This window comes from Lactuca serriola, chromosome 8 (assembly GCF_051521515.1).
Source record: "Lactuca serriola cultivar US96UC23 chromosome 8, Lser_US96UC23_V15, whole genome shotgun sequence".
Classification (NCBI taxonomy): Eukaryota; Viridiplantae; Streptophyta; class Magnoliopsida; order Asterales; family Asteraceae; genus Lactuca; species Lactuca serriola.
The window spans coordinates 55,893,914-55,920,492 of record NC_136415.1 but is presented as its reverse complement, the minus strand read 5'-3'; positions in this window follow the sequence as shown (position 1 = coordinate 55,920,492).

Here is a 26,579-nt window from a genome sequence, read left to right as displayed (position 1 = left end):
CAACAGTCCTCAATAACCCTTGAAGCTTGCTCAACGTGACCTCCTCTTTAATCACGTGGCAGGTCATGCGAAACTGGTTGTAGCAAGGAGGTAAGGAGTGAAGAATTATATCAATCGCCAACTCCTCATTGAAGTCCACTTTTAACTTCTACAGGCGGTCAACATATCTTTGCATCTTCTGGAGATGAGCAGTGCAGACTCTCCGTCTCTCATCTTGGTCGTGATCATCAAAGTGATGATCTCGTACCTCTCCTGCCTCGCGCTTTGATGGTACCTATCCATCAAATCTTGATGCATCTCATAGGGGTAGAAGTCCTCGTAGGACTTTTGGAGTTTTTCCGTCATGGTGGCGAGCATGATGCAATGGACTTTCATAGCATCTCGCTCATGGGACTCATAAGCAGCAATCTCCTCAGGAGTAGCAGTTTCGAGGTTTACTTCCTTTAGCTCCTTATCGAGGACATACTCCTTGTCCTTGTAGAGAGTAACCATTCGTATGTTGCAGATCCAATCATTAAAATTGTTTCCATTGAAGATTACCCTCCCACACAAATTCATGAGTGAGAATGAGCTGGAAGAGTTCGAGCCTTGAGCGTTGTTTGAGTTCGACATCTTAAAAGGAAAAGAGACGAAATTTGATTAGATAAGAATCCCCAATTAAACACCCAAATGAGAAATTAGGTCTAGGATCCAACAACATTATTTACAACTTAAAAGAGGGATGGCGTAATTTAAATTGCAAATAATTTGAAGGTAAGTGAATGACGATTCACTAATTTCCACCATGAAAAACAAAAGATAAGTTTTGAATGTATTGAAACTCCTAGATCTTTTAAGATTCATTGAACTTTGCAATGGCATGTTTAAAGCTCGATATGCCCCTCAAGTTTGTGACTAGGATATCGAGGATCATAAACAGGGTGTGAATAACCATACAAATGTACATGGTGCCCCCAATGTTACAGTTACCTAATCAATGTGCCGGTTAACCACACATGCTCCATTGATCTATGACAAACATCGAGTCACCCTTTGCCACCTTTTTCTTTGTCACATCCGAAAACCCAGGTATATTATTTATATGTTCAATTTTGAGATTTATAGAGTGACTTGACGAGTCGTGAGTCCGACTCGCCGAGTTGGGCCGAGTTACCAATGTGGATTTAATGAGTGGACTCGATGAGTCAGAGAGCTGACTCGCCGAGTAGGTGCCAGGCACCCTAATTTCCCGAGGTTCGGGCCTATATAAGGGAACTTATGCCCCCATTTCTGCCTCACCAGTTACCATACACCCTTGAGAGAAAACCCTATACGCCATTAGAGCTAGAAAGTGAGTGAGGAGCTAAGTTGGTGATTGTTGGTGCATTCATTAAAGGAGAAGTGAAGAGTATTGATGTTGGGGAAAGAGGAGGCTTTGGATACACAGATTCAACAGTGTTTGCTTGAGGTAAATAGGCTGACTTGCTTATCTTCTAGGGAGATCTTGTTATAGGAGTTTTTTAGGGGTTTTCTTCCATTGCTTAGAGTCATTGAGCCTTTTGGGTATGATTTAAGGTTGAAACCTCAGATCTGAAGAGTGGATGGTCTTGAGAGCCGAAAGACCTGAACTATATTGAGCTAGAGCCTAGAGACTAGACTTTGAGCACCTAACCCTTTGTAAGGCTTTGTATTGGCATTTTTGGGTATATATATCATGCATGAGCGTCAACGTCGAGACTTTACACGAATTTTGTGCCTTTAAGGACTAGATCTAAAGTCTAGTGTGGTAGATCTAACCTTGGACGTCTGATTAAGAATCAAGTTGAGAAGACTCACCGAGTCCATGAGCTGACTCGACGATTCAGTGAGGGTTTGTCCCGATGTTCACGGCCATGCGATAACTCGACGAGTTGGTAGTCAACTCGACGAGCCGAGCCAAACCTCCACGAGACTTCTGAGGAAAACGAGGGGTCTCAACGAGTCACATGGGTGCACTCGGCGAGTCAGGTCAAATATGGGCTGTTGACTCGAGTTTGACTTTTGTTGACTTTAGGGTTTGCTCAAGATGAGTAATGGGGACCAGGGAGGGGTAGAATGGTCTTTTAACCAATTCTAGAGTTAGAGAGAGAAGAATAAAATTTGGATCATTAGAGTCTAGAAATCGAGTATTAACTGGAGATATTTACCCTATTTGTTAGGCGATGGCAAGTTCGAGATTCGAGTTCGAGGATAATTGCTTGCTAGCTTACGAGGTGAGTCTTCTGACTATACTTTACCTAGAGTGGTTCTTATGTGTGACCGGAGGGTCTTATGTGCTGACAATGAGTATCATGTTATCCTGCCTTATGTTGTGAATCATGCTGTGCATTATATCTTTGTGATTTATGCTATGCAGAGCTTTATAGACCGGACCAAAGGGTCCAACGAACCATGGGACTGGAGGGTCCCACTGAGACACATTGACCGGAGGGTCTTACAGTGATATAGCCTCGAGTGGCTAATGAGCTGTGTGTGTGGTATTTTGGGGAACCCACTAAGCTTCGTGCTTACTATGTTATGTGTTATGTGTTTCAGGTTTTTATCAGAATCGCAGAAAGACGCCGCCTTGATTGTACACACCAGAGAAGGAACTATATTTTGAGGGTCCTGGATTGTTAACTGAATAATTATGGAGTTGTATTTGGTAATTTAAATAAATGGGATTTTTGAAAAACGCGTTGTGAAAAATTATGTCATTTTAAATAAAAAATTTGTTTGAAAAATTTACAGTGTTACATGCTTAGAACCAAATTAGTGTGCCGATTAACCACACACGCTCCATTAACGTTTTAGCAATGGTACAAAGTGTAATTTCATGGAATAGCATCAAATTCACATTTTGCCTAAAGTAACTAAGATTGAGAATTGTATAAAAATATTTAGTCACTTAATTAATCATTATACTTTAATTGAGGAGTGAGTTGCCCTATCCTACCCGTTCGGCTAACGACCCTTCACCAATCAAGGAAGCGGTGGGTGAGAGTGGACACCCATTAAAAGGCCATTTATATAGGCCATAACTTTATACCCCCTTATAGATAGGCTTCGTGAATGAGGCATACTAACGGTAAGGCTAGCATTTATCTTATACATATATAATAATCATTCTTATAATATTATAATAGTATAGGGTAAATTTTAAACTTTTAAAATTCTAGGGTTTGGAATTTAATTATTTGAAAATTAAACTTTTAATCCAAAAATTTTAATTCCAAAACTTGAGAGCAAGTTTTGAAACATTTCAAAACTATCTAGATAAATATTAAAATAAACAATTAAACAATTAATTTGGGTGATTATATAATTTTGACCTAATCCAATTTCATGCAAGATAATTGATCAAATAATTCAAGTAATTAATATTTATCAAATAAGGTAACAATTATCTAATTAAATGACAAAAATCTTTTATTTTGGTACGATAATCACAATATATATACAAAAATCGGATTTTATTATTCAAAAACAATTTTGGTAATTATGCAAACACAAAATAAGTCAAAAAATCGAGTTTTGAACCATCTGATCCACAGACTCGTCCAGCAGCTTACTGCACTCGTCGAGTCTGTCAGAAAGACTGGACTCACGTCGTTAACTCAGTGAGTCACGTCGTGAGTTGTCTGTTTATAAAAAACAATTTTCTTTTCAAGCTATGAACGAACATATGAGCATCAAATACAATTGAAACCAATCAAAGCTCTGATACCATTGATGGGTTTTCAGCAAAAGAACATCCTATGTGCACATGCAAAACCCTAAAGCATTTGGATCTAGGTTTCTCTATTGTAAATGCAAATAATCCAAAGCTTGTAAACCCTAATCTAGAAAACTTTTAAAATCGAGATCTATAACAAAACAAGTTTAGATGATACCTTTCAATAGTTGCAAGAATATTCAATCTTCAAGAAGCTTAGTGTCATAAGTGTAAAACCTATAATGGCTTACAAACACCACAAGCAAGAAGATGATCTAGAAGAGAAGGGAGTGGAGGCACAAAATTGGCTCAAGGACTTTTTAGAATAAGTGGTAGCCGATTTTGGGTGCCCTAGGGGTCCTTAAATAGCTGAGCTACTAGGGTTTTAGTCAAAACCCTAACTGGATGACTTAGGCCCTAAGCAGCTTAAGAACCTTCTAGAATAAGGCCCCTTGGATGAAATTAGAGTGGGCTTACACTCTAATTTTCGTCCCCCCTTATATCCATAAGGATTCACAGCCCAAAATCAATTATCTTATAATTTACAGTTCCAGTCCCCTTTATTTAATTAATCTCTTTTAGCCACATAATTAATTCTTAACTAATTCTTGACCAATATTAATTAAACTATATGATTTCTCTTTTAATATATTATTCATATAATATATTAATAAACCATAATAACCTCTCTCTCTCTCTCTCCATAAATCATCTTGTCCAGTTGCTTTGGTGAAGGTAACCCAAAAGGACCATTCACAACCGGGTCAAGTACATACCAAATATACTTACGGGCTTATACAGTAATCCAACATTTTGACCTGGAGAATCTTGAAGCGGATGAGGCGTTGTGGAAGTTGATCTCTTTCTCGCAATTTGTAAGCAACCTTGTTCTCTCTTTTATCTGCCTTTAATTTCCTTACCGATTTTCCTTACAGGTGGTTGACCATGTTTCTTACTCCACTGAGGATCTCAAGGTTAAGCTTGTCGGATAGAACAAGCTTTGAAGGAGTAATAATAGACCAACAAGGATTTTCTGCAAAGGGTGGAAAAATTGGTCAAGGAGAAAGCGGAAAAGAGAGGAACATTTTGCGGAGATTGAAGAGTTAATTGTTGAGGTGAAAGGTAGCACTGTTGTGGCTATTTGGGAAGCTAAGATCAAGCTTGGAAAGGACATGGCCAACATGGGATCCTGGAATGTAGCTGGTTGGCATGAAGCCCTAGCTAATTTAACTGGTGAGCCTATTAACACCAGTCAGGATGCTGTAGGGCAGCTAGAGGTAGGAGGAGAGGAGGAAGAAACAGAGAAAGTTCTAGGTGGTGATGATCAAACTGTGGTTTAAGTTTGATTAGTTAAAAACAATTTCAGTATTTTGGATATGTAAAACAATTAACCTTTTTTCTTTTTTGTGGGGTTGATGGGTAACCCTTTTATTTTAAGCCATGGTTGTTTTCTTCTTGTTACATGATTGATGTGGTAGTAGTAGTAGGTTTCCCTGGATGATTAGGATCCTAAAGAGTTCAGTTTTCACAGGAACTCTTGGGATCTTAATGGTCTACAACAGTTAGTCACATGCTTAAGACTTTAAAACGGTTAGGATCCTTAGATAGATGAACCTTTAGTTATAGAATAAAAAGATTGTCTTTAAGAAACAAGGATAGATAGAACCTGACAGTTCTTAGGTTTAGTTTTGATCTTTTTGAAGACTTCTAACTTAGGAGAAATTTCATGTTTGTAAATCCTTTAGTTACCTAGGATCTTGGAACTTGTATAGGTAAGGATCCATCTCAAGATAATCCAACTTAGGGAACCGCTTGGGAAAATCCATATTTATCTTCTATTAGAGAAATTCATCTTCAGAAAATGTTGGGGAAAATCCCAACTTAGAAAAGTAATTGGGGAGGATCCCAACTTAGAAAAGTAATTAGGGAGGATTCCAACTTAGAAAATGATTGGGGAAGATCCAAACTTTGGAAATTCACTGGGGAAAATCCCAATTTAGAAAAGTAACCGGGGAGGATCCCAACTTAGAAAATAACTAGAGAAGATCCTAACTTTGGAAATTCACCTGGGAAAATCCATACTTAGGATAATATGTTAATGTTATAAAACTTTGATTAAATGTTAATATCTTAAAATATGTTTAGAAATAAGAGTGTTGCCAATTCACTAAGCGGGAAATGATCCCCTTACCCATATCTCGTAGCAAGATATCATGCGTCCAAGCGAGGTGTAGAAACCTAAACTCGTAAGAATGAGGTTGTTAACTCTTTAAACCTTAGAGGGGAGTAAGTACCCTTAGTCAGAGGAGACATGATCAATCTCTATTCATAGTGGCTAGGATCCCTAAATCTCTATGGTATGAAAATGTTAGCTTAGGGTGGGTGTTAGCCTAGCTAACGCCCCTCCGATGCTTAAGTCAGTAATGGTCTTCGAAAAAATAAAACAAAAGAATCTAGACAAAAGTAAAGGGAAAAGAATGTGTATCTTCGAACTTTTTGTAAAACAAAAGATTTAACATACATGAAATACGTTTTTAGGTGTGTGGCATTCCATGATCTTGGCAAGATGTCTCCTGCTAGGGTAGCCAACCAATATGCCCCCTTTCCTGCTTTTGAATCAATAAGATATGACCCTTCCGATTTGGATGCGAACTTTTCTGCGTTAGGATCCTTGGTGTTTTGGAATGCTTTCCTTATAACCAATTCACCTACCTAGAATCTTCTAACTTTGATGCATTTGTTTTATGTTTTAGCGATTCTTTGTTGATGAATAGCAATGCGGATCCTAGAAAGATCCCTAAGTTCTTCGATAGTGTAGAGATCCTGAGCAAGGATCTCATTGTTGGTATCCTGGTTTAGGATATGGTATCTTGCTATAAGGATTACCACTTCATTTAGGATCACGGCCTCTGTCCCAAATACCATGGAATAAGGAGTTTGACCTATGGCTGTTGTTGATGTAGTCCTATTTGTCCATAAAATAAAAGGACGTTCCTCAACCCATCTTCCTTTCTTCTTATCTAATATTTTATTCAAATTGTTGACTATAATCTTATTACTGGATTTTGCTTAACCATTGGCTTGAGGATGGACAGGAGTGGATGCTATCATTTTAATTCCCTAACTAGCACAAACGTCTTTAGTCGTTTTGCTTATGAATTAAGACCCGTTATCACATATGATTTCGGTTGGGATACCAAACCTAGTCAGGATATTACATTTAATGAATGAGGTTACCTCCTTATCTATCACGTAAACAAAGGCTTTAGCCTCTACCCACTTCGAGAAATAGTCTGTCATTACTACTATGAAGACCTGTCCACCTGGAGCTTTTGGTAATTTTCCAACTATATCCATTCCCCATTTCATGAATGGGAAAGAGGAGATGATATAGTGTAGAGGTTCTGCTGGTTGATGAAGGATGTCGCTATGTCTTTGACAAGCATCACACTTTTGTGCATGTAAGAAGGCATCCCTTTTCATTGTTGGCCAGTAATTGAAGGTTTTTGAGCATTCTAACACTCCTATGTTATACATGCAACCTTAGAAACCTTGGATCTATATTTTATCTACGATACATGCAAAATTGATTTTCCAAGGTTCTTAACCTATCTAGCATACATGGGGAACTTTTAAACATAAACGTAAGCAAGAAATACATACCTTTAGTTGCTTGGATTCCTTAAGAACCTTGTGAGCCTAGTACCTCAAGTGTGATGCCTCAAATGTCTCACACAACACCAAATACACTTGGAGTAACCTTGAGAGAAATAGAACACTTTTAGAATCGGCTATGCCCTCTTGTTCTCACACTAGTGCCAATTTTGGTCTACAACATGTTGCTTATATAGTGTGTCATAATTAGGGTTACACCAAGTAAACTCTAACTGACATGACTCTTCATTTCTTGGATCCATGGGTACAAAAATACCATGGAGCCTCCATGGAGCATCCTATGAGTTTTAGCCCAACTTGATAATCCATGGAGCATTAGCCTACTATACAAGTATGGGTGATTTACACAATCTACCCATATATTTAATTAGTTTTTTTGATCACTTAATTAATTCCAAATTTATTCTTGATCAATACTAATTAAATAATATTATTAATATATTAGAACTTATAATATATTAATAAACCTTATGTGTTATTTCTTTCATTTTGGTCTATCGAAATGCATGATGCCATGCAACCCAAATGGACCATACTAATCGGGCCAAGTACATTCCAGAAATAGTTATGAACTTAGACACCTAATCCAATAGTCTCCCACTTGGATAAGTCTAATAACTATATCTGCAAGAATAACTTCAGGAACCGATCAACAATCGTAGCTTTTTCAAGGTCTTGTGGAACTGAGATGATGCTGATACTCCATTTAAGATAAGTGATCATATAATCCTTTGTTGTAGATATCAACCGGACAAATACATGGAACAATGCCTTACTTATTGTCCAACAGTTTGTTTCTCGATTTCCGATTTGTTTGACATAGAACTTATTTGAACACATCAACTTAGTTCTGATTGGGCCCAGTACATACACAAAACCATCTAGGGGCCCAAATATCGCTTCTAATCCAAGAAGGAACAAATAAACTTCGACTCATATGCTTGTTCTACTACTTATTGAATCATACACAAAGGCACATTTTATAACATCGAGTTACCAATGCGTTTACGTACAATCAATGTATAACCAACTCATAAGCAACAAGTCATATGTCTAGGTTTGAAGACTTATATGATATTACCGTCTCACGATCACTCGAGATAAATTCCATGAAGTGATACTAGTGAGCGTGGGTTGAATCTAATACTCAGAACTTATGAGCACTCATGAGGGTTGTAGCACCACTTTGTCCAACATCTTAGACCTCTACAAGCCAACCCATGACAGTCTTGATTCATATCTACTTCCAATATATGAACAACTGTGGAGAATTTGAATAACTTAGTCATTCAGGAAGAGCGACTTAGTTATTCTGGAAGTCAAAACATGCAAAGTGAAACACAAGAATAATCGAATCCGATATGGTCTCAGAACTTATGAATATAAATAAAACATCTTTTATTTATCACCATATTGATTATCCATCATTCATTGCATACTGTTTCAAGAATAATCGAATAATCGAATCCGATATGCTATCCTTTCGCCTTTAACTGCATATGATCCATTAAAGTGGTTAGTAATTAATAACAAATCAATGAATACCTGAAGATACTTGATTTGAAGATCCTTGGCTAGTTTTAGTCCCACAATCAGTGCTTCGTATTCCGCTTCGTTGTCGGTTGTGTCGAACTCAAAACTAACGAAATGGGGTAGTATATCTCCCTATGACGACTTTAGTGTAACATCCCAAAATTCATGACAAAAAGTTTCATTTTTAATTAAGTAATTATAAAACCAATAGTCTGAAAACTAACGATAGCATCATGCCATATCAAAACCCATATGTCAATAATCAAAACATGTGATAAGAAAACAAAATCAGAGTCTAGCTCCCAAAGATCTCATGCGCGGAAAATGTAGTGTGATGAGCTGCAATCATGCCGACTCCTTTCCTTTGGAAGAAGAAGTACCTGAAACAAAAACCGAAAACCGCAAGCACGACGCTTAGTGAGTTCCCGCATCATACCACATACCATACAATAAACATACTGCCAGGCATATCTGAGTGCCCGACCTACCATGCTGAGCATACCTGGGTGCTCAACCTACCCATGTCAGACATACCTGGGTGTCCGACCTACCCCTGTTAGTCATACCTGGGTGCCCGACCTACCCATGTCAGACATATTTGGGTGCCCGACCTACCCTTCGGTTTATTCTAACCTGTTACGGGGTCTATTTCACCCCTTACCACTACCACATAATATCATATCATAAATATATGGTCAGACATATCTGGGTGCCTAAGCTACCCTCCGGTTTATTTCAACCAGTTACGGGGCCTACTTCACCCCTCCTACTACAACTACATAATAACATAGCACACCAGCACCTAAATCTCTACAGATAGTGGCATACCAGACAATTATCACAAAGACAATCATCTCTACTATAAACAACTACTAGTGGGCCGCATTGGTGCCTTCGACCCACTCATACAGGGAAGGTAACTCACCTCACGCTGTTGGAGTTCACTGCAAGAAATCCTTAGTTGCTGCCCTGGAAACTTCTCGAACTTTCAATACCAAAATATAACCAAATTAGCAATGGAGTCCCAAACCATGATCCATAATCCATACTTGGGGTAAAATGACCATTTTACCCCTAGCCCAACAAGATTCATAACTAAGGCCTAAGCCTAAAACCAAACAAGTCCAAAACTCTGAAATCCATGTAAGCCCACTAATGGCCTAATTTCACAAGTTGGGCCCAAACCCTTGCATGGGCCTTACCCCTAAGCCAAATAACTTATTCCCAATCCAAACATACATCCTTAGCTGGTGCAACAAAATCCATGCACTTACAAGCCTATATGAAAGCCCGAACCTAAAATGGCCCAAAAGGCCCAAATCCATTATAAACCTAACCCAAGAAGGCCCAATGTCCAAAAGGCATGAAATACCGAATGGTCAACCCTAGTCAACTCCTAGTCTAAGGTCCAAAGCCCAAAAAGTCCATAATCCAAGAAAGGCCCAACCTGGTCGAGTACGCCCTACGTACTCATCTAGTACGCTAAGCGTACACCTGTTGGGGCTAGTACGTGTTGCGTACCAGGTGGGTACGCCCAACATACTCCCTTGTACACCAAACTTCTCCAATAAGCACTTAATCACTTCAACCCTTGCTCCAACTCTCCAGTTTGACTCCTGAAGGTGACTTTTCTAGTAAAGTTGGCAACTTTACTAACATGCATGGCTTAATGGGACTCTAGAGCTTAAAAGAGCTTAATGGATGGTCTTAATTCATGATTGAACTCACACTCTCCACAAAGCTTGCACTTTTATGAGAGAGGGATGTCTAGATCTACAAGATTGAGCCCCTAAAATGAACCTAGCCCACCAAGACCAAGAAAAAGGGACTAAATGACTAAAAACCAACCCAAAGTAGATCTATGAAATGAATAGGCAAGGTAGAGACTTTATACCTTGAAAGTCTTGATATGGAGATGTTAGCACTGGATCTTCATGCTCTTCTCCTGAGGTTGAGTCTTTCACCTCCTTCTCCTCTTGCACATACCACCAAAAGTCTTCTTTCAAGCACCAAGCTTCATCCAAGGAAATATAGGGTTTTATAGACGTAGGAAGGGGTGGTGGCTAAATCAAAATGACCTAAGAAGTGGTATAATGTTGCTTATATAGGGTAGAAACCCCGAAATTAGGGTTTTGGTCTGAAGGGAGTATACCCCACGTACTCCTTTGTACAACTGACATACTCATGAACCACCCGTGACCAATCACCTTTATATGTTGGGCGTACCCAGCCAAGCACATGCATGCATTCCTACATGTATGGGACTGATTTGCAAGCTTTTCCATCCAGGCTCCAATTCTGCCCATAACTTTAGAGTACCATAACTCTCTCATCCTAAGTCCGTTTCCAACGAACCTTATATCCATGAAAAGGTGGCAAGAAGTGCTACGCTCCTAACAAAATACCCAAGCCTTAAAACCTTTTGAATAAAACCCAAAACCCATAAAAGACCGAGATATCAATTTACAGTCATACCCTTGGCTTCAGAAGACACAATCAGATACATGGATCACTTAAACCATGGCAACTAGATCCGAAATGGGCTAAATCCTTCCTTTACCAAAGCCCTAAACTCCATGACAACCGATGATTGGGCCGCGGCACCAAGAAACAAGGCAAATCTGAAACCGAGTGTTACATGATCCCAAGGCCGATTCCTCTTTGGTTGGATGTTGCGTCCATGAAGAGTGTCCATCTTCCCTTGTTTTCTTCTTCAAGAAGTTGTAGAGTTTCTATTTCCATTTAGGCTTGTATATCATTACTAAATTCATCCCAAAGTCTTCTAATGCTTGTGACTTTATTGCGGATCTTGGCTCATACTTTATATCGAATGCGCTGAGCTTCATCGACCACTTGGCCATCCTTCCTGAAATCTTTGGTTTTCTCATAACATTCTTGATTGGATAATTAGTTTTTACGTGTGTGGTATGAGTCTCAAAATAATGTTTTAACTTGATAGAATTTGTAACTAGTGAAAATATTAGTTTTTTGAGATGATAATACTTGGTTATAACATCTAGGAGAATCCAACTTACATAGTAGATAGGATGTTGATCCCCGTCAAGATCCTTGGCCAGGACAACACTCATAGCGTTTGAGGGTACTGAAAGGTTTAAGAGGAGTGGCTCTCCATCTAATGGTTTTACTATTAGGGGTGTTGAAATTAAGTACTTTATTAGTTATTGGAAGGTGTTTTCATGATCCTTGTTCCATTCGAACCTCTTTTTTTTCTTTAGGATGTCGCAGAAAGGTTTGCACCTGTCTGAGGATCTTGGAATGAACCTGTTTAGAGCCGCCAGTTTTTCGGTCAGTCTTTAGATATCTTTGGTCGTAGTTGGGTATCTTAGATCAATTATGGCTTTGATCTATTCAGGGCGGGCGTCTATCCCTCTTTTGGTGACCATAATCAAAGAAACTTTCTTGCCTTTATCTCAAAGTGGAATTTGGAGGGGTTCAACTTCATGTTGTATTCATCTAGAATGTTGAAGGCTCCTTGAAGATCTTTGAGGTGATCGTTAGCTCTCTTAGACTTGATCTCTATTTCATCAATGTAGACATCCATGATGTCCCCTAGTTTATCCTTGAACATCCGATTAACTAGCCTTTGGTAAGTTGCCCCTGCATTTTTAAGACCAAAATAGATGACAATATAGCAATATATACCTGTATGGGTTATAAAGGTAGTATCCTCTTGATCAAATGGTTTCATCTATATTTGTTGGAAACATGCTTAAGCGTCCACTAACGTTTGTACCTCATATCCTACCGTAGCATCTATCATTGATTCTATGTGTGGTAAATGGAAAGGATCCTTAGGGCATGCCTTATTGAGATCCTTGTAATCCACACATACTATCCATTAGCCATTCATCTTTTGGACCACCACTACGTTGGCTATCGATATTGGGAACTTCACTTCTTTAATCATCCCTATTTTGAGAAGTTTTTCAACTTCTTCTTGAATGATTTAGTTTCTCTCTGGAGTAAATTTCCTTCTTTTTTGGTGTATAGTCCTGAAAGAAGGATCTATATTGAGTTTATGAGTTATAACTGTATACTTGTCATGTCCTCATGTTTCCAAGCGAAGGTCTTGTTTCTGTGCTTTAAGAACTTAATTAGCTCTTGATCTATTTGCTTTGGTATTGAGGTTCTTGTGAGGAATTTGGTTTCAGGATCCTCAAGCTATAGGGCACTTCCTTTACATCCTGCTCTTTCGCTTCTAGAACATATCATGCCGCATGCTTTAATTTCTATGCTTTTTGTGGTACTGTAGAAGACTTCATCCATGTCATATAACATTCTTTAGATTCTTGTTGAGCCCCGACGATCTCCACTATCCCCTATGGGGTAGGCATCTTGATGCACTGGTGGCACGTAGATAACACAACTTTCATGTCATGGATCCATGTCCTACCTAATATGACATTATATGAAGAAAAAGCATCAATAACACAAAAAAGTTGCATGGAATTTACCCCTTCAATGTAGATAGGTAGCTTGATTTCTACAACGGTGTGCTTTGTTTCACCACTAAATCCTCTTAGGATCGAGGATCTTTTGATTATTTTAGATCTTGGGTTGTTCATTCTGGTTAGAGCATCTAAAAGTATAATTTTCACTGAGGATTCTCCGTCTACCTGGATTCTTCTGATGAGGTGATTTCCAGCCCATTGTGGTGAGGATCATGGATGTTTTTCAATCCTGTTCGGCAAAGGTAATCTCCCTGCTACTTGTGATCAATGTGTTTCTTCAGGGTCTTTCCTCCTTTTCAGTCGTGGACACTTTGGCATGCCTTTTAGCTGCAGAAAAAGAAGTTCCACAAATGTCAGATCCTTTAGATATAACATTGATTATCTTAACATCCGAGGGAGTGGATCCTGGCTTTTCCAGAATCTTCGCAGGGTCTTTCTCTTTTCCCTTGTATCTTTATTTTTTCCTTCTTAGGATCTCTTTGAGATAAACCTTACTTAGGAGATACTAATCTCTTTCCTGAGGGCTATGCAGTCCTTAGTGTTGTAACCGAAATCCTCATGATATTCACACCACTTTGATTTTTCTTTCCAGTTGTTCGAATTCTCTCCCTTCCTTTGCCATATTGCTTTGTCACCAGGATCCTACATGGAGAATATTAGACTTGAAACATCCATAGAGAAGCAATAGTCAGTAATTTTAGGAAATTCGTCTTCCTCTCCTTCATCTTCGGGGGTATTAACCCTGTGACGATTAGGTTTGGAATACGGTTTTAATTTATAGGATTTATGGGCTAATGATTAAGCCTTATAATTGGGATTTTCATAGGAGCTTGGCATGCTAGTTCTCGTTAGTGTTTCTTTTTCTTCTTCCAATCTGGTGAACCTTAATGCCCGACTTCTGACTTCATCCACACCTTTGCATGGAGTCATCACAAGGTCTTCGTAGAATGGATAATCCTTCTTCAAACCCATCTTAAAGGCCTCTATGACTGTGGCCACGTCAATGTTTGGTATGTTTAGAGATTCCATACCAAACCTGCTTACAAAATACATTAAGGGTTTTTTGGGATCCTGGACCACCCGGTAGAGATCACTAAATATTTTGTTGCAAGAAAATTGATTATCAAAAAGATTAACTAAATGGGAAACAAAGGTAACAGAATAAGGAGGAACATTGAGAATCCATTTCAAGGCTGATCCTATAAGAGTCGATCTGAAGCCTTTATATAAACAAGTTTCGTTTAAGTGTGGTGGAATTGGAATGATCTTTATTCTTTCCCTATATTGTACGATATGTTCTTCAGGATTTGTGGTTCTAACATAAGGGTTCATGGCAGGAGTTTGGAAGCGCTTAGGAACTTCGATATCGGCTATTGAGGGGCTAAATCTTCAAATCCTATGATTGGTGGGGGGGGGGGGGTGCTTCCAGTATAGGTTGGACCACTCCTGTTACGCTTGAGATCATGTGTCTTAGTTGCTGGAGATCTTTGGCCATAATTGGACTTATTCTTGCATCAAGATTCGTAGAGTTAGTATTAATAGTGTTACTGTTAAAGGGTTACTGGTATTTCTGTTATTAGGAATATTGGAGGTCTCATCAAGATCCTAATTCATAGGACTTTCGATGTTTGGTATTGTTCTCCCTATTGGGGTAGTAACAGATGTTGGAGCTGTCGATTCTAACGTTTCCCCAAGGATCCTACATTATCAAATTTCAGGATCCTTAGTTGTAAGATTAAGGGTGTAGCTTCCTGAAGTTTGAGGATCTCTGTGCTTATCATTTCCACTACCTTAAGTAGTGTTCTGTTGTCTTCATGTTGCTGAGCCACTTGTTGTCTCAATATCTTCATGACGGAGAAGAGTTCGTTATTGGAGACTAAGGCAGGAGGATCCTAGGACCCCAGGGATCCTAAACCAACCAACGGAGTGCTCTTCTTTGGTACATCAGGAGTTTTCTTCTGACCATGGAGTTCACTTGGAGGAGGTGGAAGATTTTACAAAGGAACATAGGGGACATAGGAGGAAGAGAAGGTCGGTTGTGTAGACATGATTTTTCGAGGATTATAAACACCACGGTCCCACGAATGGCGATGAATTTTTTTGGTCAAAAATCAATTGAGTGAATATCAACCAGATTAAATGAGAGGCGGTGGTGTTGTAGGTAAAGAAATTAACAAGCTTAGAAAAAAAATTACAAAAGTGATTTACAAGGAAAGTCCTTGATCCTTGGTAGGATCACCTACCTTGTTGATTTGTATTGATTAAAAGATGGATTACAGAAATGAAAGTAAGTAGACAAGTACAAGTATTGTAGTGAGTCTATGTGACATCCCCATTTTTACGGCCAGAAAAGACCGATTTTGTTTATGCTTTGTAAAAATCAGAGTACTTCTTTTCATAAAAATGTTACGGAATTTGTTCCCAGAAAAATACGATAAATACGTTATCAAAACATTTTCGAAGAAATGTATTTTATTCATTTTAAAACGTTTGGGATGTCATCGTCAATACAGGAACATAAGCATAAACGAAACTTACATTTATTTACACTAGTGATCTACATCTCTTTAATCTCTCAGTGTAATGTCACTTCATATCGACACCTGTGATATAAATAAATTGAGTGGGTCAGGTTCGGAAACCTGGTGAGTACATAGGGTTTTCAACCCACAATAATATAATTATTATGTTCAATCATCAAACAATTAACCCAATTACCCATCCCCATTATCTTCTTTATTCCTAAGTACCCTCTCTAAGGATTTATCCTAAGGGTCGTCTCCTACATCATATTTTACCTCTCATCTTCTTACATCGCATCTTCTTATATGTTTGTTCCTAAGGACTTTCCCTAAGGATCATCGCCTACATCGCCTAGACAGTATTGATTCAGGGATTACTCCCTCAATACGTACCCACCAAGGGTTAGGGTATCATCGCATGAATACGTACTTACAACATCGCCTGAACTCGTAATTCATAGTAAGGGGGTTAGAGTATCATCGCATGAATACGTAGTTACAACATCGCCTGAACTCATAATTCATAGTAAGGGGGTTAGAGTATCATCGCATGAATACGTAGTTACAACATCGCCTGAACTCGTAATTCGTCACCTACAGGTTATGAGCCTGCTAGTGTTTCCACGGGGTTGTCTATAATAGTCCGTGGTCGCCATCTATATTCTGGTAGATGACTACATCTCCAAATTGTCGGACAATGTTGTAGTATCCTACATCACCGATTCATCATCACCTATCTCTCATTATTTTATTTCATCACACACCAACTATTTCATCTACCCATGTTTTATCCCAACATATTAGTAGATATAAATATACAATTTAAATCATTTAAAACATGTATATAATCATTCATCCAACATAGACAACAAGTATTCAGATAATATGCACACATAGCACGTAATTTATGTAAAATACTTCATATCTATGTGGAAGATGAAAGGGACCATGCACTCACTTGATAAGGTGGCGAGTCGGCACTCGGATAGCACTTCGTTACTCTTAAAACAATTATCCCTTGACGAAACCTAGTATCATTACCACTAGAGTTTAGTCTAACGCTTGACGAGACTAATTTAATAGTCTAGCTATTATTACTATTATATAAGCGTTAAACAATACTTATATAACCCATAATAATAATAGCTCAAATACTCCTTATAAGGTCCTAATAACAATACTATATTGAAACATAAGATATACTAAAGATAAGATAGGTACAACTCACTTACAGCGGGTTTTCTCGAAAACCTAGCTTCACTGGAGCAGTGTTCCTGAGCCGAAAGGCTCTTTTCTTGGGACTCCGGGAGCCTCGGGGCTTCCTTCGGGTGCTAGGGGGTTTACCTAGACTTTAGGGGGCTTAAGGGGAGCTAGAGAGAGAGTTTAGAGAGAGAAAGTGGAAGAGGAAAGGTGTGAGAATTAATGGAACCCGAGACACCTATTTATATTGTGAAATCCTGATGGACTCGCCGAGTAAAAGGACCTACTTGCCGAGTTGGGGCATGTGGTGGCCTTCTAGTGGTGCCACGTGTCCAATTCTGGTGGTGCCACGTCACCCCCTATCGCGTATCAGCCTTTAAACTTAGAAAAATCATAACTCTCGCATACGGGCTCTGTTTTCGACGTTCTTTTTTTCAACGCGTAGATAAAATCAAGATCTACAACTTTCATTTAGATTCCGTTAGCTAATTCTCGACCGATCTCAAATTTAACAGTAGGAGGCGTTTAGACTGTTAAATGACCGCGAAGAATTCGTAACTTCTTCATACGGACTCCGTTTTCGTATATCTTTTTACCGTTGAGTTCCTATTAATGAGATCTTCAACTCTCATTTAGGTCGCGTAAGCCAAAAACCGCTCGAACTAAAATTCGAATTTCGGGCAGTGCACTGCTACGCCAAATCTTAGAAAATTCATAACTTCCTCATACGAAGTCCGATTTGGGCGTTCTTTTTTTTTTTGTATGTTCTCGGTTTAACATATACTACAACTTTCGTTTAGATTTCTAAGGCTAAAAGTCGCTCCATCATAAATTTACTATTTACGCTTCCCGGTGTCGTGCCGGTTTTGCCGTAAAACTTCGACGAACCATAACTTATTCGTTATAACTCAGATTTCGGCGTTCTTTATATGTACGGAAAACCTTGAGACATATTATACAACTTATTTAAGACTATTTATTATAAATAATCTTTTTCCGAAAAGTCATTTCGACACTTATTGTCTCTAAATTGACTAGCCCGGATCTACGGGCGTTACAGTCTAGGTGTCTGTAGTATGTGAAGTACATGTGTATTTATAGTCTATTGTAAGTAACAACAACTCCATTATTTCCGCGATCCTCTTGAATAAATATGGACATGTTGGCTTGACTTGGTATTTCCTGGTCTTCTGTCTGGTAAAAGTATTTCTTCGTTAAGAATTAGTCTTATATTGACTATTTCTGCAAATTTGAGAAAAAGACTAGAAATATATCCGTTACAAAATAGTAGTAATGATAATGATCAGGATCCTAAGATAAGTTTGGGATCCTGAAAGTTCTTGAAGATCCAGGATACTAAATAGTATTAAAGATCTTGGCCCTAACACTTGTCATGTCTCCAAAACTTGTACTTGATGTCATACTTTAAAAATTTGTTGTCTTAAGTCACATATATATATATATATATATATATATATATATATATATATATATATATATATATATATATATATAATACAAAAGTGTAGCTTTAAGTCACACTTACAAACTATGTGGCTCCTCATGACTCATAACAGCTTGACGTTTGACACTGTCGTCAAGTCACGTCTAACATTATTTCGAACCTTGATAAACAACCATTTTAACTTTAAACTTCCATCATTTTCTACATTTTCTCCCACAAATTCATTTATCCACAATGTCATCATTATCGTTTTTTTTTCCGGATACGTTGGGATTACGGGAATCAACATAAATCGGAAAAGTTATGGATAAAACAATTTCATATTATTAAGAACGTAGACCTCAAAGTTCACATTTAAGAATGAGAAGAGCCCATTTGAAGAGAATTGTGAAGTCAGGTATAATAGTCTTAAAGAAGACTAATTTGTTAATAACGGTGTGTATGTTGAAAAGTTTTGATGATGATTTCGAATGATGAAAAAATTATTTATATGTAATGTTGATGACTTGTAGGGTCAATTTTCATATTTTTAGTTGAAAAGGATGTGAGATGTCCGAAAGGTTTTTCTCCGATACAAAGGTAAACAGATGCAATTTACCAGCTAGCATACAAAATGAGACATGAGCTCTAGAGTGTTGCAACTTTCCTAGATAAGTCCTACTTATTACATTAATGTGGCATAAATAACACGGGTTCATAATATATTGTTGTTGGATCCCTGAGGTATGATATGATTTGCATAGGCCTTGATTTGGGTTAGGCATTTAGCATGGTTAATATATATATATATATATATATATATATATATATATATATATATATATATATATATATATATATATATATATATATATATATATATATATATATATATATATATATATAGGTTTAGGTTCTATGGAGAACAAAAAACTCTAAAAATCATAAAAATACATAAAAAAATATTTAGAGTTTACAAAACTTTTTAAAAATTTTTTTTATGAAAAAGTCGTAGGTTTTTATATAAATTCGCTGATTTTTTTTATGAATTTTTTTTTTAAATTTGAATTTTTATTTTTTTCAGCGAATTTATTAAAAAACCTGCATTTTTTTTAATAAAAAATTTAAAAAGTTTTGTAATCTCTAAGTATTTTTTTATGCATTTTTATGATTGTTAGGGTTTTTTTTGTTTTCCATATAAACATTTCATATATATATATATATATATATATATATATATATATAGAGAGAGAGAGAGAGAGAGAGAGAGAGAGAAAGGTTAAAAAAAAGAACCAAAAAAGATTAAGAACTTTAAGAACCTCCATTTTATAGTTATTAAACATATGAATGCTTATTAAACATTTAAAAATCATTTTTTTCTTGTCTTTTTTGATAAGAAAATGACAAATTCATAATTTTACAGTTTAATATTTTTATTCGCATTGTAACACAAAATATGTATATTACATAATTTCATATAGTCTATTTACAGTCCAATACACAAAATTCACAACTTAATACAATTAATTTTACAATAATTCAATATTTCAAAGAATCAAACACAAATTCTACTATCACCAACCATTACAACACACTGTCACCAAACACTTGTATCACCGTTGTAACCATCATTTTCTTTCAAATCCGATATGTATACAAAATAATGTATTAACAACTTAAATAGTATATTCACAGTTTAATAAACTTATTAATTCACTAATTTAGAGTTTAATGCAAAACAATTATAAAAACTGTTACATTCTTACATATTTATACAAGAAAATTAATACAACCATTCATACATAAATAATTTATATTTTAACGAAAAAAATAAATAAAAAGTTCACAACTTAATATAGTTAATTCACAGTTTAATACAGTCAGTTCACAGTTTAATACACAAAATTAATAGATTAATACAATAAATTTACAATTTAATATACAAAAATGTTATATTTTAACTTAAAACTTATATGTATACCTTTAAATATGAAGGGTAGTGTTTCTTTTAAAGTTTAATACAGTTTATATTTTATACAATTTATTTAAATTTAGAGAAAATCATATATGTGTATAATGATTCTTTTTGTTAAACACAAAATTTAAAAAAAAAATCGTAGCTTAATATAGTTAATTCACAATTTAATACTGTGAATTCACAATTTAATATACAAAATTCACCGTTTAATATAATAAATTCACAGTTTAATACATAAATTTCATAACTTAATACAGTTAATTAATAACTTAGTACAGTCAATTGTCTCTTAAAAAAACACTTAATACAATCAATTCATAGTTTAATATAATCAATTCACAGCTTGATACATAAAACTAGTAGTTTAATACAATAAATTCACATTGTAATACAGTTTAATACACAAAACTTATATATTTACAACAATATTCTCAACTTAAAACTTATATTTATACATTCATATCTGGAGGTATTTGTGTGTATTAAAAAGTGAATTTATTATATTATGTTCTGAATAAAATTCACAGATTAATACACTAATTTCACAACTCATTTACACATAAAATTTAGATTTGGATAAAAAAAAAATCAGAATTTACAGTTTGATGAAACATTTCAGACACTAATTCATAGCTTAATTCCATATTTCAAACACTAAAATGCACAACTTATTGCAAAATAAAAAAGAAAAAAAGAAAAAAAAAGAAAAACAAAAACAAAATTCATAACATAATACACGCTTCAGACACTAATTCAAAGCTTAAAACAAAATTTTAAACACTTATTCAGAACTTAAAAACTTACAGATCTCGTTGAGGCATTTCATCAAACACCTTGTGTGCACATTATTTCCAGATCTGATGTGATTTACAGATCTAAGATTGTCATATTCCTTAGAGTCTTCGAATACTCAAGATCTGATCTTATTACCGTATAGATCATTATCGAAGCATATCTGAGGCAACATGAAGATAGTGCTTGGAGGAGAAAACGAAGGATGTGGTGGAGATAAGCAAAAGGAGGAGGAGGTGTCGGTGGTGGAACAGATCTGAAATGTGGAGATGCTAGTGGTGGTGTTTATGGCGGAGCAGAAGCGAGAGGAGTGAAAAGAGGTCACGGTCATTGGAAAATCATAGATATAGAAGATCTGGTGCAACGCCGTTCAGAAAATTGCAGATCTGAAAGATCTAGTGTCGCGACAATCAGAAAAACATTGATCTGGAGGCTGTCGGATAATTATAGGTATAAAGGATACATAAAAATTACAGAGCTGGACATCGAGAATGGCGGAGGTAGTGGAAGAAAGACAATGCGGGGACGCAACAACAATCTTCCAGCAGAGTGTTCTCCCGGCAGCAACAATGGTTATTCCAGATCTAAGACATTTCAGATCTACAGTTTCAGATCTACAAATCTAAGTAGATTCTGATGGTTTTGATGAGAGGATAAGAAAAACAATAGTTGATCAGATTTGTCGAGGAAGAAAGAGGTCATGACGCCGACAAGGATGCGACAGTGGTGGTGGTAAGGTCGTCGAGTGGCTGCAGTAGATGGATGGTGGTGTTCAGTTTTGACAAGAATTTCCTTTAATTAGTTGGTTCTCAGGTTCTTAATCTTTTTTGGTTCTAATTTGAAACTTACCTCTCTCTCTCTCTCTCTCTCTCTCTCTATATATATATATATATATATATATATATATATATATATATATATATATAGGGTTAGGTTCATGTGAGACGGCCTAATTTTGTGAGACCGTGAGACGCATTTTTTTATTTTTTTATTTATTTTTATTTTTTTTAGTTAATTCAAGTTCCAAAAATAATATTTAAAAAAAGAATTTTTTGATTTTTCCATTTATTTTGCATTTTAAAATTATTTTTAGAATATGTACAGTGTAATATTCTATTTAGAATATTTCACGTATTTTTCAAAAAAAATAGAATTTTTTTTTATTTTTTTTAGTTAATTCAAGTTCTGAAAATAATATTTAAAAAAAGAATTTTTAGATTTTTCCATTTATTTTGCATTTTAAAATTATTTTTTTGAATATGTCAGTGTAATATTCTATTTAGAATATTTCACGTATTTAAAAAAAAAACGAGATTTTTTTTTTTATTTTTTTTAGTTAATTCAAGTTCTGAAAATAATATTTAAAAAAAGAATTTTTTGATTTTTCCATTTATTTTGCATTTTAAAATTATTTTTAGATTTGGTCTCACGGTTTTTTACAAAATTAGAATGGTCTCAAATGAACCTGAATATATATATATATATATATATATATATATATATATATATATATATATATATATATATATATATATATATATATATATATATATATATATATATATATATATATATATATCGCAAAACCCATGGAATGAACATTGGAAAGCAATGTAGTGGATACTCCGTTATTTGCATGGTAAGCCTTCTATGTGTCTATAGTTTGGTAAATCTAATAAGGGGTGGTTGGTTATGTTGATTCAGATCCTTATAAAGACTTTGATAATGAAAGATCAATTATAGGGTATATGTTTATCTTAACGATTATGCTATCAGTTTAAGAACCCATCTGCAATATATAATCACATTGTCCTTTTCTAAGGCATAATATATGTCGATTACAAAAGTCATTAAGGAAGATATTTGGTGAAATTGGTTGAATGGAGAAGTTGATGATAAAACAAAGGTTATGTTAGTATTCCGGTTAAAAACATAGTGTTATTTTCTTAAGTAAAAATCAAATATTAAATAACTGAACAAAGCACACCGACACTTGCTACCATTTTGTGTGGGATGCCATTCCAAAAGGTGATTGTTTGGTAGACAATATCACTACGAATTATAATCCCATAGATATGTTCACTAGAAGTCTTCTACTAGCGAAGTTCAAATTATATTTGGACTTGATAAGTGTTACTGAACACAGTTGAGCCTGGTAGGCTCATAACATAGAATGCATTACATTTTTCAAAATCAATATTTCTCTATACGGTGGTTGAAAGTATTTATGGGGTTTTAGAGTTTGATTAGCTAGTGGTTTTGACTAATGGCAAAGAATGTTGCATAACCATTATGTAAGTTGATGCATTCATAAGTCGAGATGTAAATTGTGGAATTATTTCTTCCAAAATTAATAAGTCTTCGAAAGTTCAAGAGCCACATTTGTAATTTGGCAAAGGGATAATGACTTAAATGAGTAATATATTTTTCGATTTGTACACATTTGATCATTAAGTTTTTTTTTCGTCCACATTTACCCCTTCAACTTATTGAACTGTATACATTCAGTCCTTATGACCGGTTACTCCAGGTTAGCCGGGAAAAATGATTTAATTGGGTAATATATTTTTCATTTTGTACACATTTAGTCCTTAATATTTTTGTCTTCATTTAGTCTTTAATGTTTTTTGTTTCAAAATAAGTCATTTTTGTTTTTGGACATATTCAGTACTTATGAATGTTTTCTTTATGTTTTTCTCACGACATCTTACGTGGGACAATCATTGATGAAGTGTATGAGGCTGTTGATGTTTATGTGTAATGTCTCATTTTCACAACCAAAAAATTTCACTTTTAAATAAGGCAAAACTCCCTAATTATAAATCCATTATTAAGAAAAAAACGTTTATTCCAAAATACATTTCTCGAAAATCAGAGTAATATAAGAAATGCGTAATCCTCAATAATGTTGATTAGTGTGTACATTCATGCATTCGCCTTCCCATGACCAACGATAGAACCTGAAAATATAAACAACTGGGTAAGCACAAAGTTTAGTGAGTTTCCCTCAAAATACCCAACACAACAAACGTATTATCATCCATAACGGACCCACACTCATTAGATTGGTATACCTTGGCCCAATCAGTAATCAGACTGGAATGCCAACATGCAACATGTCCAACCAGTCACCGGACTGGAATACCCAGGGTTTGTTAGCATGACGCCTTAATCCAACCGCTCTTCTCGAGTCTTCGTGCCTACAACTTATAGCCGGCCCGCACTAGGTATCTTGGCCTACAACATATAGCAGGACCATCTGAAACTATCCCACCACTATATGGCTATCCCACATAAGATGTCGTGAGAAAAAACCTAAATAAATCATTCACAAGTACTGAATGAATAAAAAAACAAAAATGACTTATTTTGCAATAAAAAATATTAAGGATTAAATGTGTACAAAAATATTAAAGAGTAAATGTGTACAAAGTGATAAATATATTACCTTATTAAGTCATTTTTACCGGCTAACTTGGAGTAACTGGTTATAAGGACTAAATATGTACAGTTTAACAAGTTGAAGAGATAAATGTAGACGAAAAAAACTCAATGACTAAATATGTACAAATCAAAAAATATCTCTTTTTTAAATCATTATCCCCTTTGGCAAATTTGTTTTTAGTTTGCGCTGTCTGGTCGATGAGAAAGTATTACAACTAGAAGGGTTATGTTTCTTTCTTCTAGCCCATGCACACAAAAGGCAAAAAAGAAGAGGTTTTAACTTTAATCATCAAATCATCATTTTAATTCACTGTAATCTTTTTTTTTATTATTATTATTAATTTGTAAACACTACGAGTTTATAGTGTTTTATTATCCCTTTCTTCTACCCATGGTTTTGTCAATTTTGGGTTTATCAGATGTATCTTTCTATTTTTTTTTTGAAACCACAAAATAAATACTCTACTTTTAAATTATTTTTAAAATTCATCTATGTCCACTACAGAATTTGAATTTTCAATCTCAAGGAGGGAGGACAATACCGGATACCGCTGGACTACAAACTTTTTAGCCTGTATTTTTATTTATGTTTGATATTCTTGTTGGTGATTGTTTATATTTGATATCATAATTCTATTCCGCTTGAACTAACATTATATTAAATTATTTAAACTATTGTCATGTTTCTTACCATGTTTAGTACAAAGCGAGATGTTGGTCATCAAGATAAACATGTGTATGGTAAACAAACATATAAATAGTATAACGAACTAAATCTATTGGTCAGGTAATTAAAGCGGACAATCAAAGTTTTGCTCTTAGATTGTTGGGATTACATTGTTTATGAAATGAAAGCAACATGTTTAAATCCTGACACTACTAAGCCCTTATGGACATGGAAATTCGCCTGCAATAACTCCAGGGCATGAGGCAAAGCCTCATGTTTGCAGCGGGGGATTAGTCGGTGCGCGAAAGCTGGCCCGGAAACCCTCGTTAGGGAAGTTCCCTTTCCAAAAAAATAAAATGAAAGTAACATATTTTTTTTAGAAAATTACAATGAGTTAGTATTTAAACGAAATGATGGGAAATTGGATTTACATTCGATATTGAATGGCCCCTAAGTATTTATATAATTTGTGGAATATATGCTGAAAGAGAAAATTGAAAGAAGATAAGAATATATTCAAAAAAAAAATGAAATGAAATAAAGCAATGCGAATGCTTTATTTTCTAGCATGTAGCTTATTTGAAGCGTGTGACTTTCGACTACTAGTATGTGACAATCATTTGGGTTTTTTAGGATTAGATGAATGTTTTGATTTTTTGCCAAAACAAGTATTGAGAGGAGATTAAGCGTTATCATTTAATTGGTTTTGTGCTAAAAAAGCTAGGTTATGAAGAATTGGATTGGTTGGTTGAAAAATCCAATTCTCAACTAGTTTGTTCTTGTTTTTGTGTTTCTAGATCCCCGTTAGCTTTTGTTTTTATTTTATGGCTTCCGTTAAAAAAAATAAAATCTAAAAAGCATTCGATTTTTTATCAACTTATCATCAATCGTTTTATTATTTTAAAGTATTCGATTGAGTATTGATTTGGAAAAATACACAAAAAATTAAATTCTAAATGAGACCAAAAACCTCGACAAAATTAGATAATGATCATTATGGTTTAGAAAAAATTATCGGTTCAGTATCAATTTATTCTTGATGAGGATGATCTATGTGGTTTCGATTTATTGCTTAATTGGTTTTTATGGATTCATTTTGCTAGAAATTGGATCTGAAATAACCATTTCCTTAGTCAACCC